At 44.0% G+C, this 19,122-nt stretch overlaps 1 protein-coding gene across 2 annotated transcripts in view; it reads right to left on the bottom strand.

Annotated features, from left to right (window-relative positions):
- PRICKLE2 (prickle planar cell polarity protein 2) overlaps nt 1-19,122 on the bottom strand; it is a 332,250-nt gene that overhangs the window by 165,597 nt on the left and 147,531 nt on the right. The window lies entirely within an intron of this gene.

Genomic DNA, 19,122 nt, shown 5'->3' with positions numbered 1-19,122 from the left:
GAAGGAAGGAAGGAAGGAAGGAAGGAAGGAAGGAAGGAAGGAAGGAAGGGAGGAAGGGGGAAGGGAGGGAGGGAGGAAGGGAGGAAGGGGGAAGGGAGGGAGGGAGGGAAGGAGGAAAAGGAGGGAGGAAGGGAGATGTTCCGCATTATTTGTGACAATACAAATGTAAATTAAGAGGTAGTATTCAAGAGGCCAGGCACTGATTTCAGACACAACTGTATTCAAATGTGGCCTCTGCTTCTTACTAGTTATGTAAACAACCTGTACCTCAGTGTCCTGGTCTGCAAAGCAGGATGACCCTCTCCCATCTCACAGAGTTGTTGTAAAGATGGCATTACCTCATGTCTGGAGTAGAGGAGGTGCTCAGCCAAGAGCTTCAGATGACTGAATAGTCAATGGCTGTTGTTATTACTAAAATCAAAATAAAAGGGTTTGAGGTTGAGCCTGGTCGGACTGCTGGTTCAGCACCAGGCCCCGTGCAGGCTGCCACAGTCACCAGCGAATGATCATGTTCTTGCCCACAAGGAACTCATAGTGGGGCTGGGGGTGTGTATTCGCCAGGGATTTGCAGAGAAACAGAACCAGTAGGATATACATAAATTGGAGATTTATTAAAAGAATTGGCTGAGAAATCCCACAATACACAGTCGGCAACCTGGAGAACTGATGGTGTCATTCAGTCCATGAATGAAGGTGTGGGAATCTGGAACCAATGGTTTAAGTTCCAGTGTGAAAGCCTGAGAACCAGGAACAATGATGTCCAAGGGCAAGAGAATAGGGATGTCTCAACTCAAGTAGAGCAAGAGAACAGTAACCCCTCCTTCACGTTTCTGTTCCAGTCTCTGCAAAGTCTACTGATTCAAACGTTAATCTCTTCTGGAAACACACGGACACATGCCAAAATAATGTTTTACCAGTCATCTGGGCAAACCTTAGCCCACTCAAGCTGACACATAAAATTAACCATCAAAGGGTGGGGGAGAAGAGAGAAAAAGAGAGAAACAGGTCAAGAAAGAAAACTATGTTAGATGATATGCAAGCAGAGACATGTGTACAGGAAAATGTTTATTGTAGGCTAGTTTATAACACCAAAATGACTGAAAAAATTATCCAAGGGGGGACATTGCTAAATAAGTTATAGTACATCCATTTAATGGAATACCATGCAGTGATGACAAGAAAAGGGGCAGAGCTGAGTACAACAATATGTGGTAAACTCTAAGGGGCGCCTGGGTGGCTCAGCTGGTGAAGCATCTGACTTTGCCTCAGGTCATGATCCTGTGGTTCGTGAGTTCGAGCCCCGTGTCAGGCTCTGTGCTAACAGCTTGGAGCCTGAAGCCTGGTGCCTGATTCAGATCAGTATCTCCCTCTCTCTCTCTGCCCCTCCCTGTGCTATCTCTCTCTCTCAAAAATAAACACATATTAAAATTTTTTTAAATACTATAAAATATACTAAGTGCAGTGTAGATGATAAAATATATTCTCACCAGCATAAATAAATCTTCATGTTCTGTATAGACATATGTACCCTGTATACACATAAAATGCTTCTAGAATGATACCTCGGGGAATGATAAAGGTTATTATATCTAGCAAGGTGATTTGAGCAGGTCGGAGATGTGAAGCATAGGAGTATTTCCTAATACATCCTTGTGTATTACCTGATTTTTTTTTGTCATGAACTTGTAGCAAGTCCCTAGTTCAGGGAAAGATGGCAAATGATGCCAGCATGAACATTCCAACCCTTCAAACACCTAGATATACTAGATAAAATGTTTAACAATACTTTAAGAGCTTCACTGACCCACAATATAGAAAGGAAAACACCCAGGTGGTAGAAATAAAGAAGTATCAGAAGAAAAGAATCCTAAGTATGCAAACCCATGCTGTGACTATGGGATAGAGGGCACTGTGGTTGCAGCAGGGGAAAAGTTTGTCTTGATTCCCGAGGGGCTAGGGTTTTAATGCCCATGCAGGACAGAAGACAAGGCCTTGGGATAAGGAGAAGTAGCAAGTTGTGATGTGACCCCTGCAGAAAACCAGCAACATTTAGTGAGGGTTGCACCCTCAAAGAACAGATTAGAAAAACTGTCAACCAGCCCAGTGAAACAGGTCTGTGTTTACCTGTGTAAAGCAGGAGGGAAGAGTTTAAGCTAAGAATTAGAAACCCTAAGCCTGTGTCCTTCTGGAGAACAGAGAACAAATAACGAAGGTCAGAATCAGGAACCCCTAACTGAAAAATTAATATAAAAATTGTTCCTGTTCAGGATAGGCCTGGAAGACATCACAGAAGCCGATGAAAAGTTGCCCTGGAAAGCCAGTTCCACAACCCAGGCTACAACCGGCCCTGCAACACGTGAGCTCCCAATAGTAAGTTACAGGACAGCCAGGAAACTGGTAAGCCTCGTGTCAGCAAATATGAGGCTGAGCGGTTCAAGAGTTCAGGGTCATGAAATAACTTTCTGAGAAACAACATGCAATAAAGTCTACAATGATTAAAAACATGACAGCTAGAACTGAAAGCCTAAAAGAGAACAAGAAGTGATTTCTCTCTCCCCACTGAGTCATTAAAATTAAAAACCCAATGGACTGGTTAAGTAGGGGGTCAGACACTACTGAAGAGAGAAATACAGATCTTATGACGTACTACAGAATGAAGCACAAAGGGATAGGGTTGAAAAAGATAAAAAAAAAAAAAAGATGTTAAGAGATATGGAGAAGAGAATGAGAAGGCCCAACATATGTCAAATAGGAGCCCCAAAGGGACAGAATAGAGAATTTGAGGAGAGGCAATAAAGCTGAGAAATTTCTAGAAATTTATAAAACTCATGAGTCCTCAGATTCAAGAAACGCAAGGTATCTGAAGCAGGATAAATAAACATCAGAACATCTGCCTGTATTAATTATTCATAAATGTACAGTCAACACAACAGTGAAGTGTTAAAATATGGAACAGTTTACTACTGCGGTGACAGAGGGAAGCAGAAGGCACTTGGTACACAAGACAGGCAGCGCTGCCTTCCGCCTTTAGAGCTGGATTACATTTCCCTAAATCCGTCCTTCCCAAGTATAATGAATTCTGAACTACAAGAGATTGCTCTTTTTTTTAATGTTTATTTATTTTTGAAAGTGAGTGGGAAAGGGGTAGAGACAGAAGGAGACACAGAATCCGAAGCAGTCTCCAGGCTCGGAGCTGTCAGCACAGAGCCCGATGAGGGGCTTGAAATCACAAACCGCGAGATCACGACCTAAGCTAAAGTCGGACGCTCAACCGGCTGAGCCACCCGGGCACCCCCAAACTACAAAATAGATTCTTGAAGGCACAGCCGTACATTCTACATGGTGCCCAGGTAGGAAGGCAAAGTAGCAGAGGTCTCCTGGCAAAAGGTACTCATTCAGCCAGCAGACAGAAGTGGGGGGTGTGGGATGCAGCAGACGAACAGCCTATGTGAGGATGGAGAGTATCATAACAAGGGAGGATAAACTGCCATGGAAACGCAGAGGAAGAACATCTCAACCAGCCTTGCAGGGATAGCGATTACCTCAGGGAAAGCTTCCCAGAGTAAGGAACATCTGCATTGAGAGAGTGGTTATGTTCAGGGGAAAAGATGTTAGAGTTAGGTCTGGCTTTAAATCCCAGAGCTGCCACTTGTTATCTTGTGACTTTGACGAAGGTACGTAACTTTCCCAATCCTCAGTTATCTCGTATATGAAATGGAATTTGTAGCACTGGTCTTGGGCTTGTTTTGAGGTTTAGGGATAATGTCTATAAAGCATTTAGCAGAATGCCCTGCCTGTAAGTGATTTCTCATTACAGGGGCAGCCAGTATTCCCGTTAGATGAAATCCAGTGCCTGGCTGGGGAAAAAAATGCCTTCTGTTTTTAAAAGAGGACTTTCTTCTAAAAGTTAAAGAAGACTGAGGTTCACAGAGGTTTTATCAAACTACCTTGAAGAATATTAAATATTCACTGAGTATCTACCCTGCAAAAGGCATATTATCATGCTATCAAAATAAAAAAAAAACTTATCAGATCTTGTCCTTTCCATAAGAAACCTAAAATCTACTTCTCCAAAAATAACTACAGGCTGCATTTGTTGTGTCAAATACATGATTCCCTGCAGTGTTAAAACCTGAAACTGACAGGATTCCTATCTAAATCATTAAAACTTCAGATTCCCAGCCCCAAGTTGTAAGAATTCAGAGTCCAGCAGGGGAAGGATTAAGTGGACTCCCCTCTGTATTACTCAATAGGTTTATGAATGACTGGGGACAATGGATGGAGGAGAAACTCATCAAGTGCAGCTAATGATGCCAAGATGCTGGGCTCTGCCAATGCGTGGTGGATAAAAGCACACATCGATCTAGCCAGTCTACAGGAATGGCCAGAATGAAAGCAGATGAAATTCAGTCACGGTACCGGTTGTGCCTGCCCTTCGGAAGAAGCACTGAAGCGTGCAGTCCTAGGGAGGGAAGAATTGGCCAAGGACATGCTTTCCATTCATTGCTTCATGCATTACTTGACAAACATTTGTGTAATGTCTACTGTGAGAAAGGGTTTGGCTTATAGGCTAGATAAACATGGAAAAAGAGGAATAAAACACAATGCCTGCCTTCAAGGAGCATAAACCAGAGTGATGGGAAACCCTCTTCATTTGAAACTACCCATGACCACCAGCACTCTTCCTTCAACCATGAAATGGTGACCTAACCTCTACAGATTTAACATCATCATGTTTCAGAATGGCAAACAGATTTCATGTCCTGGGCTAACACTGATTGATTAGCCGTGGCTTCCTGGAGTGCTGACTTGACAAGAAGTCTGAGACTACATTTGGCAGGGAAGCATGCTGTGATTGATTAGTGATGTCTGTCATGTGGATGGAAAAGGAGTGACAGCACTGATGCTGTAAATGTGACCTCTCCCATCCAGTTCAATCCTCTCGTTCCACAGATGAGAAAACAGAACAGATCTTTCTTTCTTCCTCTGGCATTATAAATTCAGCAACTCTAGCAGGGGCAACCAAGGAGAACCTCCGAATCAGAAATGCTGCTGAGAGAGGGGGAAAAAAAAAAAAAATCTACGGCTTGGAATATTTTTGATGAGCTTTTAAGATAAGCACTGGAATCCTTTAGCAGCCTTTGTGTTCTGCAGCCAACGGACTAAATGGAGAACGCTACCAACTTTGATCTGGTTAGCTACAAAGTGCGTTCCCCCACCCCTAGACACACACAAGATGAAATTAAATATATATCATTTGAATATGCTTGAGGATTTAAAATGCACTGGGGTACGGAGAGGTCTATAAAGGAAGTATATTTCAGAAACACAAAATGAATAAATACCTAGAACAGCAATTAACACGTTATTTAAGAAAGGACGAAGATTTTTATCATTTTATTCTATTAAATGGTATCGATACCATCAGCCAAAGAAAGGAAAAGAAAAGCCCTTATTTATTTTCATACAGACACCTTATATCCTGGGGACTCTGTAACACTAACTAAAGAGATAGGGTCTGTCCCTGTTAAGCATTTCCACACCCAATCTATCAACACTCACAGGCATCACCAGGCCCAATCACAAAGAATCCAGGCCCATTTGCTGCAAAGGACAAAATGGTATAAACAGACAAGAGATAAGCAGGAAGCCCAATCCCAGCCTGATTCAGATACAAAGAACGAATTGTAGCATTTGATTAATATACCGGCTCTTCTGTCATGCCAACTGCAAAGTGAATTTTACGGAAAACCAACTCTTTGAGGAATAGGTCTAATTGATTCAGTTACATAAACTCCAGTGAAATATTAGGGGGAGAGCATGAGGGGACAAAGAGAAAGAGAATATGAGGAGGAGGAGGACGACGACGACGACGATGACAAGGAGGGTAAGGAAGGAGGCAGGAGGGAGGGGATGAATGAGTAAAAGAATATGAACAGGATGCTCTGAAGACCACTAGGTTTACCTTAAGGCCTTGGAAAGTATTTTCTGACTCAAGAAGACTGGAAAACGAATTATATTTCAGTCAAACATATTGTTTATGGTTTTTTTTGTTTTAATTTATTTTTGAGAGAGAGAGACCGAGTGTGAGCGGGGGAGGGGCAGAGAGCGAGAGGGAGACAGAATCCGAAGCAGGCTCCAGGCTCCGAGCTGTCAGCCCAGAGCCTCACATGGGGCCTGAACTCACGGACTGTGAGATCATGACCTGAGCCGAAGTCGGACGCCCAACCGACTGAGCCACCCAGGCGCCCTGGTCTAACATGTTGTTGAAGGTTTGGATAAGAAATGAAAAGAATGCCCGCCACCACCAACTCCTTAATGCATAAATTATACTGGTTCCTCCCTCCCCTGTAAGACTCACTCCACTGGCCTACCAGCTATAGGATTTCTGCCAAGTCTGCTTTCACTAAGTACCAGTTCATAATTTGTTATATTGAATATGAATTCTGTTATTATTTAGAATGAATATATTGTGGTATATCCATATAATGGAATACTACTCGGCAATTAAAAGCACTGCGTATGTGCAGCAAGATGGATGCATCTCAAAATGCATCATGCTATGAAAAAGCCAGACTGAGAAGGCCACAGCCCAGAGGATTCCATCACCAGACATCCCAGAAAAGGCAAAACTAGAGGAACACCGAGTACATCCCTAGTTGTCAAAAGTTGGAGATGGCAGGTAGGACGGAGGGGCCGGGGTGAATCTTGGAAGGTGAATAGAACTGCTCTGTATCCTGGCTGGGGGCGTGCTTACATGACCACGCAATCGCAAAAATTCACGAAACCGTGACCCCAAGAGCGCATTTTACCGCGTGCAAAGGTAAAATGTGGGAAAGACTAAAAAACAAAAAACGAAAGACGGGCAAAAGACTGAAAGTCAAAAAAATCATCCCTAGGACCACTTTGGTTTTAATTGCTCCTGTGTTAAATGTTTTTCTGTTGTCTTGTTTGTGTAAAGGTGTTTAACAAAATGCTCAAAAAAAGAGTTACTTAGGAACTATGGCTGTCCGAGGCTGTGACCCTCACGTTGTTCTTTCTTTGCCAAAAAGGAAGACGATCAAGTTTTAGAGAAGTGGCAACACTACCCTCCCAATGACATCTCCTTCTTGGTGTACCTGCAAGGTTTAGAATATTGAAAAGAGAATTTTTAATTAGGTGGGACTCAGTGTTGGCTCATGAACTAACGGACTCTGTGCCACCCAAAACCACCTCACGTTTCGGGAAACGCTGGTGTAGACTGGAAACCCCAAGGATTGTGTCCGTGTTGTTTTTCCATAGTATCCTCAGGGCTAATATAGCAATTGCTCAATCCGTATTCGTAAAATAAAGGAAATGAATCTTTGTAATGTGGCCCCCGCTCCAGCCCTCCAGGAAGGAAAGCTCCTAAGACAGCTCAGTTCATCTCTGGACAGCTGGCTCCTGGAGTAAGTTCTTCCTTCCAGTAAACTCGTAGCCAACACTCTACCAATATGGATCACACAGAGCCAGTCCAGCAGACTCTCCCACTCAACATCCTTCAAAAACCCAAACCTTGTCTTCTGTCAACTTACTTCTATCAACTGTGTCTCATGAGGCGTGGTTTCGAACTCGTTGACACCCCAGCCACACAAAACAGAGTGACTGTGGGGGAAAATTTGCCCCTGTCTTTTCCGGAATATTCTTTTAGAGGTCTATGCCACTTTCAGCCATACTGACCTGCCTCTAGATTTTTTTTTTGTTGGGGGGGGGAAGCCCATTACTCTGGCATTTGGGAAACAAGGAAGCGTTATGCAAATGGCCACCCCTCCCTACTTCCTCAGACCCTGCCCTTAGATAAAATGAACTTGCTCTTTAAATCCTTACAACAGCCCTTTGAAGCAGGGATTATGAGGACCCCCATTTTTCAGAGGAGGAAACTGAGGCACAGAAAAGTTTAGTAAAGTGCCTCTAGTAACACAGCTTGTTAGTGGCATGGATGGGATGGAAACCCAGGTGGTTCTGCTTCCAGATCCCCGAGATGCACCTCCTGGCAGGTACTGATCACCGGGGCCAATTAGTCACCAGGGATATTCAGAAGAGAGGCAGGGAGGAAATTGAGAACCGTAATTTACTTCTTTGAACTTTTCGTGCACTCCTACACTTACACATGCACCTGTCCACCTTTCACTTACTCAGTATCGACTATATACAGGCATTGCAGTAATAAGCTCTGGGGACAAAGATACAAAAAAGACACTGCTTGCCCTCAAAAGAGCTTACAGTCTTCTGAGGGAGAGGCAGATCTGTTACATATGCATATATCGAACAAAGTCCTGAGTAACGGAGGAGCATAGGTATGAAGACACGCTACAGAACGTAACTCGGAGAAGGCGCCTGGGTGGCTCAGTCGGTTGGGCATCTGGCTTCGGCTCGGGTCATGATGTCACGGTCTGTGGGTTCGAGCCCCGCGTCGGGCTCTGTGCTGACAGCTCGGAGCCTGGAGCCTGCTTCGGATTCTGTGTCTCCCTCTTTCTCTCTCCCCCTCCCCCACTCATGCTCTGTCTCTCTCTGCCTCAAAAATAAAAATAAACATTAAAAAAAATTAAAAAAAAAAAAAAAAGAACGTAACTCCAAGCAACCAGCACAAGGAGGGGGTGGTTAGCAGCAAATCTTGAAGAATGAGTAGGAATCCTTGAGGTGGAAAAGGCGAGAAGTATAGCCAGGCAGACACAACAGTATGATCAAAATTAAGGAGGCTAGCGAGAGACGCTGGAGGGGCAAGTAAGAGAACATTCCATAGAGCAAATCAACCTTGGCACTGGGGGCCGGATAATTCTTTGTTGTGGGGCTGTTCTGGGCATGCAGGATGGTTAGTAGCATCCCTGGCCTCCACCCACCACAGGCCAGTAGCATCCTCTCTAGGTGTGTTGACCCAAATCATCTCCAGACATTGCCGAGTGTTTCTGAGCAGCTCATCCCACTGAGAACGTGGACAAATGGGAAACTTGGATGCCACATGACAGAAGAGAGAGAAGCAAGAGGTTACTACTAGACTAAAAGAACACAGCAAGGTAGTTCGGTCCTAGATGGTGAAATAAGATAGTCAGGCCCCTCAAATTCTAAGTCCCCATCTGGCCACTCTGAAGCTCATCTCCTCGAAATGGGCCTCTTCCCAATTCCAGACTGTGCATGGGATCCTCATTTGGAGCCATTATTTTGATAATCTGGTTACCAGCTTGGACATTTTGTGCCTTCTACCTAATCACGTGGCAGGCAGAATTCTGAGATGGGTCCCCAAGGCTCCTGGCCGGGGGGTACACACACGTTCTTCTGGTTTCCCAATCAAACACAAACGTAGGAGCTGCCGAGAAGGGACTTTACAGCTGTAATTGAGGTCCCAAACCAGTTGACCTGAAGATAAGGAGATTATCCTCAGTGAGCCTGATCTAAGCTTACGAGCCCTTAAAAAAGACTAGGATCTTTCTGGAGACACAGATTCAAAAAGTCGGGGACACCAGATGGGAGGGAGGTTGTCAGTCACCAGCTCTGGCAGATGGAGGGCCACGTGGCAGGTACCAACACTTCCTGTTAAGAGCAGAGAGTGGCCCCTTGGTGACAACTAGCAGGGAAACAGGGACCTCGGCCCTTTAACCGGCGTAAGGAACCGAATTCTGCCAATGACGCGAACGAGCTCGGAAGAGGAGCAGAGGGGGACGCGGATGTCAACACCTTGATTTTAGCTTTTTGAGAATGTGAGCAGAGAAGCCAGGCATCCTGTGCCTGAACTTCTAACCCATGCAACCGTGAGACAAGAAATAGACGTCGTTTGAAGCTGCTAAGTTAGTGCTAACTTTTTACGCAGCAACAGAAAACAAATACAACTCAGATCCCCCCAGTCCTGCAAGGTCCACCTAAAATCCTTCCTCCTCCGTGAAGCCTCTCCCCACCATGCAGAGGGCAGGCGGGGCCATTTCGAGCTTTCCCGAATTGCCACCCACCCTCTCATGCTGATCCTGCTGCCCCTAAATACTTTCTGGGGCGTCTCATGTTGATAATCTACCACCCTACCAATGAATAGGTCTTGAACGGCTTCTTGCTTTTCCAGTTGTTTGCTCTTCTCCTCTACTCCCCTCTGCAAAAGTCAGCATCTGGAAGACACTGGCCGCTTCTTCAAGGTCCTCTTGAATTTCTCCATAAGGCTCGTAACAGAGGTAAGCCCACTGTAGACACTTAGTAAATCATTTCTGATTGATGGCCATGGGTTCCTCCCCCACCCCCCCCCCGCCACCCCCATATGAGGGGAGAAAGAGGTATTGCACGGTATTGCCAAAATTCACATTAGGATTGAACTGACTTGGAGCGACACGCTAGCCTTCCGAAGAACCATTTATATCTCAATAATTACATGAGATCACCCTCAGGGGTGATCGTGACTCTCAAGTTATGGTGACCTCTCATGGGTCACTTAACTTCTCAGGCTCACGTGATTGATCAGTTACAGTGAGCTGCCAGCCAAAAACGTCTCAGCGCTTTGCTGCATTTCAGACGGTCTTCTCGCTTCTCCGTCGAGACGTGAGAGCTTGAGGTTTCTAGTTACTGGCTTTGCGGTGTAGTCTCCTCGTTAAGAGACCCAACTTGGGAGGCGTCCGTTAGCACTGTCTATCGAGTAGGCTACCCTCCTCTGGAGAGGCGACAAGAGAATTCCAAGAATTCACCTTTCTCTGGGGCAGTGGTTAGCAGGAGTAGAGAGGCATAATTAACAGAAACTATTAGCCAAAATAAGTTAAACTGGGATGCTTTAGGTCTCAACATTATCTGTGCTAAAGAACAAAGAGTTATGGACAAAACTCAGCACCTGAACTTATAAGCTGTGGAGTCACAGCTTACCAGGGTGGCACAAAAACTATCAGGCTAGAAGAACTCAGGGCTTCAATCTGGCTTCATTCAACTCCCTAAACCAGTGGCCCACAAGTTAACAGGCAGAGTACCAGGGACTGAGGAGAGCAGGATTCCTGTTTGGGGAAACGCATCCTGTACAGATGGGATGGAAGTATTTCTGGAAAATTATTACTCATAGTAACAGGTTCTCCAGAGGAGGGTGGTGAACGTTTGTTACCTCTGGTGCCACCCAAGGGCAGTTTCCACAGCAAATACCACGAAGGGCCCACAGCACTCTTTCCACCTGGGCCTGGGGCCAGACTCAGAATCGTTCTCAGCACAACTCTTTTGGGAAGAAAGCGCCTACCAAATGATCCCACTGGCCTGCAAGATACAATCAATCTGCCCCTGTTGAATTAAATGTACTGAGAGTTCCCAACTCCTTACAGACAGCCGTGCCTACATTTGGCTGATCTTTTTCTTTTTCATGTGGGGAAGGAAAAAGAAAACAAACAAAAAAAACCCTGAAGACATCACCTACTCAGTTCCATCCTGCTGTGTTTCCAGAAACCATCAGGTTCCCAAGAGCCACTCTTACTGGATACTTGAAAGTTCTCAATGTTTTGCCATTCAAACTTCAGAGCAAAGAGAGGAAGCACCTTCTGTTTTCTTTGAAGGCTCCTTTTGCTTGGTCCTTCCTCTTACTGGAGTCCTGTTCAAGGTTCTGTCCTACGCTGTTTTCTACATTCGCTGAAGGTAAGCTGATGAACTCCCCTTCTCTCTAGGGGCACCTGTCACCCTCTGTGGTCTGGCTGATTCATTTACTGCCTGACACTGTTCTAAGGGTGGGGGTAGGGGGGGGTGTGCCGGTGAAAGAAAGAGATACATTTGCTGCCCTCAGGGAGCTTAAAGTCCATTGTGGTGGAGAAAGACAGGAAGTAAATAAGATGAGAAGTACTAAAGGGTCAAAGGAGGAGAAAGAGAGATGAAGAAGCAAGCTGAGAGGGGGCCCAGCCCTCCAATCTTCTTTCCAGCCATGAGAGGTCTCCTAAGGATTAGACGCGTGAGTCCTCACCACCTTCGGGGCGCCTCCACCAGAAAGTCCCACAGGTACAAGATCACCAACTGTACCACAGATATTTCAGCCTCTTCCAGGCCTTCTTCCTCAGTGCAGCCATCTATCCAGACCCCTAAGTAAGACAGCAGATGGGATCCTCTAACTCTCCGCCCCCTGCCCACCATCTACATCCAAACAGCCTCTAAATGTCCTTCCACGCTACTCTCTTTATTTCTGCTGCGGTGCTTTGGTCCCGACACTGGTGTCTCCTTCCTGGGCTGCTGTGCCAGTCTGACTCGCTGCCCAAACTCCTCCTTCTCTTCCCAGCCCAGCCCAACTCCATCTTATTAACCGTGGCTGGAATGATCTTTTTCTTTCTTTCTTTTTTTTTTTTTTAATTTTTTTTTTTTAACGTTTATTTATTCTTGAGACAGAGAGAGACAGAGCATGAACGGGGGAGGGTCAGAGAGAGAGGGAGACACAGAATCAGAAGCAGGCTCCAGGCTCTGAGCCATCAGCCCAGAGCCCGACGCGGGGCTCGAACTCAAGGACCGCAAGATCGTGACCTGAGCTGAAGTCGGACGCCTAACCGACTGAGCCACCCAGGCGCCCCTGGAATGATCTTTTTCAACAAACCATTTGATCAGGACCTTCCCTGCTCAGAACACTCCTATAGCTCCCCATTGCCCTCTGGTAAAGGACCTGGACTCAAAAAGACCTCGAGGATGTGACTCTTACTGACAATGCAACTTTACCAAAATTGTCTCCCAACTATAGCCAAACTGACCTGTTTGCACGTCCTCTGGTTTCTTGCTTTTGCTATTCCTGCTACCTGAAAAAGTTCAGTCCTTTCTCCTGAGCAATGCCTACGCATCCTCCAGGATTTATTTTGGACCTCCAGGAAGCCTCCCTGAACCTCAGAAGACCCTCCCTAGTGACCCATATGTTGACTAACACAGCAATCAGCATGCTGTGTGGTACACAATCAGTATTCCCCGAATAAATGAACAGGTCAAGGTGTAAGAGGATTTATACAATTATAACCAACGTCTACAGGTTTTAGGTATCCTGATTCACGTGCTCTCAGGGATCTAAGACTCCGAGGGCAGGAATTCCCACGCTTGGGCTAAGTCATTTCTTCTGTGAGCCTCAGTTTCCTCATTTATAAAGAGGGAATAATGGTTCCCACTTTGGGGAGGTGTTGTGATGAGAAAGTTAAATGGCATATTGAAAGACTCAGCCCAGAGCTGGAAGGAAATAAGGAGCTGTGCAAATGGTAGCTCTTATTGTTTAAAACATTTTTTGCCTGCAAGTCAGAGGACAGAAATGCTGTCAGACATGAGTGTCATTTCCCGGAGGTCACCACAACGAGGGGAAAATGAAAAGAATGAGGAAAAATGCATCCTCTTTATCAAATGCCCGTCTTTCCTTTGAAGATCTCTCTGGCACTTTGGACTTGCTATTCTGTTGTTATTCTGAGTTCATTTAGCTTTAAGCTCACAGTCTTTATTTCAATACACACTGCATTTTAACAAGTAGGTCAAAGCCATTTTATACTTGCAATATGATTACCATAGTAATAGCTGTATTTTATAACCTGCAAAATGCTCCCAGGGAGACCAGTAGGGACAGCTACAGTTTGTAACAAAAATAATAATTTCAGCCCTGCAGAATAAGCTCCTCTTAAAAACTCTCTTGTTGCAAGTATTAATTTTTGAGGCTCCCACAATATCTGGAAATGGCAAATGCTAATGACTAACTTAAGACATACTCAAGAGCTTTCCTGGAGTATGTCTTTACTTTTAGTGGCTTGATGTTTGGAGAGCTAATATTAATATTAATAATAATAATAATAATAATAGTAATAGTAATGATCATACTAAGCAGAAGCTAATGCTTATAGAGTGTTTGAAGCAGATTGTCTGCAAAAATGTTCTGGTCTGAATAATTTCCTTACCTGCTCTTGAGGAGTCCTCTCCCCTTCTGGCTCTGGGCTTGGCTGTGTGACTTGCTTTGACCAATGCAATATTAGCAAATGTGATAGAAGGAAAGACTTGAAAAGATATTGTGCGTTTGGCCTTTTCCCTTTTGCCGCTGTTGAAAACTCTGTGACCACAACCATGTGTGCAAGCCCAACTGCTACTGTCCCAGCTGCCGTCACATTAAACAAGAAAGAGAAGCAATTCCATAACCCAATCCAGCCCCAGCCAAAGTGACCGAGACCAGAAGGACAGCCCCACCAATCTGAATCATGAGAGATAATAAATGAGTGCTGTTTTAAGCTACTAAGTTTTGGGGTGTTTTGTTATGCGGCATGAGCTAACTGATACGATGGCTACCCTGCATCAGGCAGTCTTAAAAGTGCTTTATACAAATAAACCCATTTACCCGCTATCAAAAACTTTTGGGGGTAGTACTATTCTTTATTTTACAGATGAGGAAATTAAAGCACATAGACCTGGTAAGTAGCCCAAGAAGGTGATAGAGCCAGACTTTGAAACCAGCAGCCTGGCTCCAGAGTACCTATTTCTAAACTACACAGTACTAATTTCCAAATGTCCTCATTTTTCTCCTACAGAAATATTTTAAACGTTATGAAAAGCACTGTTTAAGGTAAACAATTGTGTCAACAATCAAGATCACAAAATACTATTTTTCCATAAGGAATACATTTTGCATCCATAAGGCAGTTAATTAAATGTATTCCCAGACATCCATGCATCAAATTCCACTCAAAAATTCTGATGGATACATTATGACTGCACACTTAAAACCCCTATCAAATATACAAAAAAAAAAAAAAAGAAAAGAAAAGAGAAAAGAAAAGAAAAGAAAAGAAAGAAAGAAAGAAGAAAGAAAAGCTGACTGATACAATGTAGCTTTTAGAATGAATTTTGAAAATAGAAAGTAAATAAGTTTCCATCAGAATTTATTAATTTGATTTTTTAGGTCATGAATTTCCTCAATTCTTCATACATTTTATTTCAAGTAAATCACAAAATCACTACAAACTTTTTAAACATAAAGTAAAAGTGAGTCTCTCCCTCACTCACCTCAACTTTAGCTTGTTAATGTGACAAACTGTTATAATTTAATGTGTATCCATTTATACTTTTTCTTTAATCATGTAAACATACTTATTAAAGGATTACCAGGTTATTTTTCTTTCAAATTGAAAATAAGAAAAAAAATCAGTTGACTATCAGCTCAGGAGCCTATTTTAACAGCCTTGTCATTCACAGGAATGTTGTAAATGCCTCGGTGCATGATATCAAGTATCTACAACATTAACTGTATTTTAATTCTCAAAGTGACAATTATGCCTTCACTTCACACAATCAACAGAAAGGGTGGCTTCTCTGACACACATGCAAGAAGCCAATTTTGGGGATTTTCTTTGGTCTAAAATAGAATTTTTATCTGAAAGGCACTACTCCACCTTTCAGAATTGAAGTCAAACTCTCACGATGGCCACGCGTGATGGCAGCCCAAGATTTCTAAAAACAAGCCATTAAAATCACAGACACACATCTCCACACACCACTGCCCAACAAACAAACAAAAACCAGTAAATGCACAAATACAAAAATGAGAGGCCATCCCAGTCCAGAATGAGAGTGTGTCACTGAAAGGAATGAATTCCTTTGAAGCTAAGAGTGCCATTATGTACTGCAAGCAGACAAGATCCCTGGGAAGTGAATTTCCATCCAGCGAGAGAATCACAGCAAAGCAATTCATTCTCCATAACACTCAAAAGTGTCTGAACTTGATTTTTTGGGAACCCACACTAAAATATTTTTGTCTGGATCAAAAGGTTTTTGCCCTGATGACAAAATCAATTTTGTAGCGAGCACATAAAAAGTGAACACTAACACAGGAAAGAAACATTACCTTTGTATCTGCTCTGGTCTGTTTCCCTTCTCTTCACAATATGCTGTTCTAGACAACGTGTAGATAAAGAATAGGAGATCAGGATAGTTAAGATCCACTTCAGATTTCGTAAGGGCAACCTACTGAGACAGGGAAAGGGAAATGCTCCCGCCCCCTCTATCTGGACAAGATGAACACGAAGGTACTGTTCCATTGTTTCCATAATTGAATGCGCTCTACACCTTTAAGGGCACTAAAACCCCATTTAATTCACAACAGCGAACAACATAGCTCCAGTTTTTTCTTTACGTCCATAAGGTAGCAATGAGTCTATAGTGGGAATGGGTAGTTAAGGGGATGATAGTGAGAGGAGCATTAACTTAACACAGGAACCAGTATTGAACCCTTTGCTTTTACCAGTTCACCCATTCAAGACATCCTTATGGAATATCTACTATACAGCATGTCATGGGACAGGTCTCAGGAATGCAGGAGCAAATACGATGGACAGTGAGATAGAAGATAAATCCCAAAGGAGTCGTCCAGAAGACTGCAGGTACAAAAAACCTTGTGCCACTGCAGTTTCCTCCTTGAACGAATCTAATTACACCTTCAAAGAGAAAAGAAGTTACCATGCAATGTTCAGTAACTGAGCGGAGGGGCGCCTGGGTGGCTCGGTCGGTGAAGCCTCTGACTCTTGATTTTGACTCAGGTGATGACCTCAAGGTTTGTGAGACTGAGCTCCTTGTCGAGATCTGCGCTGACCGTATGGAGTCTGCTTGGGATTCCCTCTCTCCCTGTCTTTCTGCCTCTCTCTCTCTCTCTCTCTCTCGAAATAAATAAACATTTTTTTTTTAAAGTGATTTGAGATCATGAGATTTCAATGCATTCATTCATTGGTGCCAGGCAGTGTGACAAGCGCTAGAAATATAAAGGGAGCAAAACATGGCCCCTGCCCTCCCTCATGGGGCCCTCATGTCAAAAGGAAAATAGAAGAACAGGTAGGTAGGATGAAGAAAGGTAGGACGAAGTCACACAGCAAGGACACCTAACCTAGTTTCAGGGAGGAGGCCTCCCCGGACAAGTTATACCCAAGTTAAAACCCCAAGGATGAGGTTCTCTTTGGGGTTTCCAAACAGACTTCTGTTTAAAACATTTCATTTCTAGCCAATGATTTGAAAGCTGCGTCTTGCATCGAGGGAGTGATGGCCTGCATCAGGTCACCAGCACAATATTCTCCAACTTCCATGCGTATCCAAATTACCTGGGATCTTATTCAAATGCAGATTCTGACTCAGTAGGTCCAGGGTGGAGCCGAGGTTTTGTAGTTCTAACCAGCGACCAGAAGATTTTGAGGCGGCTGGTCTGGGGACCACACTTGGAGTAGCCGGGCCCTAGCATGAAAGGGCCCCTGGCCAACAGATGTGTTGTGTTTGGCTCGGGTAGCGTTCCAAAAAGTCTCCACTAGTTGGCAACTTACAAAAATGAGGAGATTTTATATGAAGAGCAGGATTTCCAGCCTCTTTTAAGAACTTTACATCAGACAAAGAGGGCTCTAAATTTCCTGAAGGCAGTAGTCAACTGGAGGCAGGTGGACGCCTGTGATCTTTGGTTCTCCACAGGGGCCTTGCTCCCGCAGGAGCCCTCGCCTGTGCTGACTTCGTTCCACACGCCTTCCCTCCCCTTAGGTATCTAGCAGCTTGAAAGTGTTAACAACCCACCCAACCATCCAACATTCTTCCAGGAGCTGCCTGCACACCTGGCAGGAACTGGCACCATTAATTTATAATAAGAAAGGACCAACAGCCTTTTATGGAAACAGCACAGGCTTCTGCTGCCAAATTCATCTGACTTGGCAAGTATCTGAACTGCTCCAAGGTGGCATTTCAGTGTGCTCCATTATGGAGATAACAGGGCATTTATAGAAGGACAAGCATGGACAGTAAGACTGCACGGCCTCAGGCATCAGATGCCAGTCGCGGGTGCAGCCCAGGAAACTCTCAACTGGCTGAGGATCCAAAGAACCCACTCTCATCCTTTAAGAGGTCGGCCCCGAACGCATCTGGAAACACTTCTCGGACTCAAGTGTTGGCCAGAAGTGGGGGAGGGACTCCACCTGGAGAGAATATGTGTGTCGGCCAATGCAGGAGTGGGTACAAACCGACAGACCACAAGTCTTTTCGTCGTGGAATACTAATCTGCACACTGGCACTTGGCTATTTTTACATGTGAACGATGTCTCTGCATTTGGATGAGAGAGAAACGTTCTGCTCCATGGCTCAGGCTCCCACAATTGCCAAAAGCCCTCACGAGACATCCCTGCCGTCTGTGTATTAACAGACAGAGTGAAACGGAATGATAAAATTTTAGTGTCAATTGACGAAAAGTATACCAGAAATCACTTAGTCTCTGGCGCTTCTGACGCCTGATGTGTCTGTCATTTCCTATGATGAGAAAGATCTATTCTTACTGCATTGGACTGGAATTAGGCTTGTGAAAAATAAAATTGGGTAAGTCCCTTCTGTTTGTGACTGCCACCATGCGTCTTGCTTGTCATTACTTTTCTTTACTAGGGTCATTTTGATACGCCTTTCTTGGATTTGAACGTATCTTTACCTGTCCCTGAATTGTTTGACCAAAATGTCACAGGTTCACAGAACCCATGATAAGATATGGGGTAAGGGGTTTTGGGTTTGTTTTGTTTGGTTTTGTTTTGTTTTTAGAAAAATCACTGACAAGGAATAAATGCTTATAGCAACCCAAGGGAGGGAAAGCGAAGCTTACAGCACACACTTATAGATGAATACGTGGGCTCATGCCACACGTGTATTAATTGTGTGACAATAATAAAAAGGAACAGAGAGAACCCGTATCCTATGGACATACACATGATTAGGGAATATTAACATAACCTAGTTTTTCTGTCTGTTTGCTTATAGTAATGAAATACCTATTTTTCAAGCTTTCTAGATAGTGGCCTTTGGCACAAATAACAAACATAGAAGAAACTGCTCTAAAAAACATATTGCCCAATAATGCAAGGCAACCTAACTAAGACCAACTAAGTGGACCCCGGAAGTTCCTCTCCAGTTATAATCAACACTTTGTAATCATATAGCCAATGAGTGAATGTCAGTGTATTACACGTAATACACAGTGGTATTCACTCACCACCAACTGTGACTAACTGATCATGTGATTATCTGTTCTGTGTTGATATTCCCTTTTCTTTTTTTAAGTTTATGTATTTATTTTGAGAGCAAGTGAGCAGAGGGGAGGGAGAGGGAGAGAGAGAAAGAGAGAGAGAGTGAGAGAGAGAGAGAGAGAGAGAGAGAGAGAGAGAGAGAGAGAGAGAG

The sequence above is a fragment of the Herpailurus yagouaroundi genome, unplaced genomic scaffold (genome assembly GCF_014898765.1).
Source record: "Herpailurus yagouaroundi ecotype Mexico unplaced genomic scaffold, PumYag 213, whole genome shotgun sequence".
Lineage (NCBI taxonomy): Eukaryota > Metazoa > Chordata > Mammalia > Carnivora > Felidae > Herpailurus > Herpailurus yagouaroundi.
The sequence above is the reverse complement of the archived record's forward strand: the minus strand, read 5'-3'. Positions and strand labels throughout refer to the sequence as shown.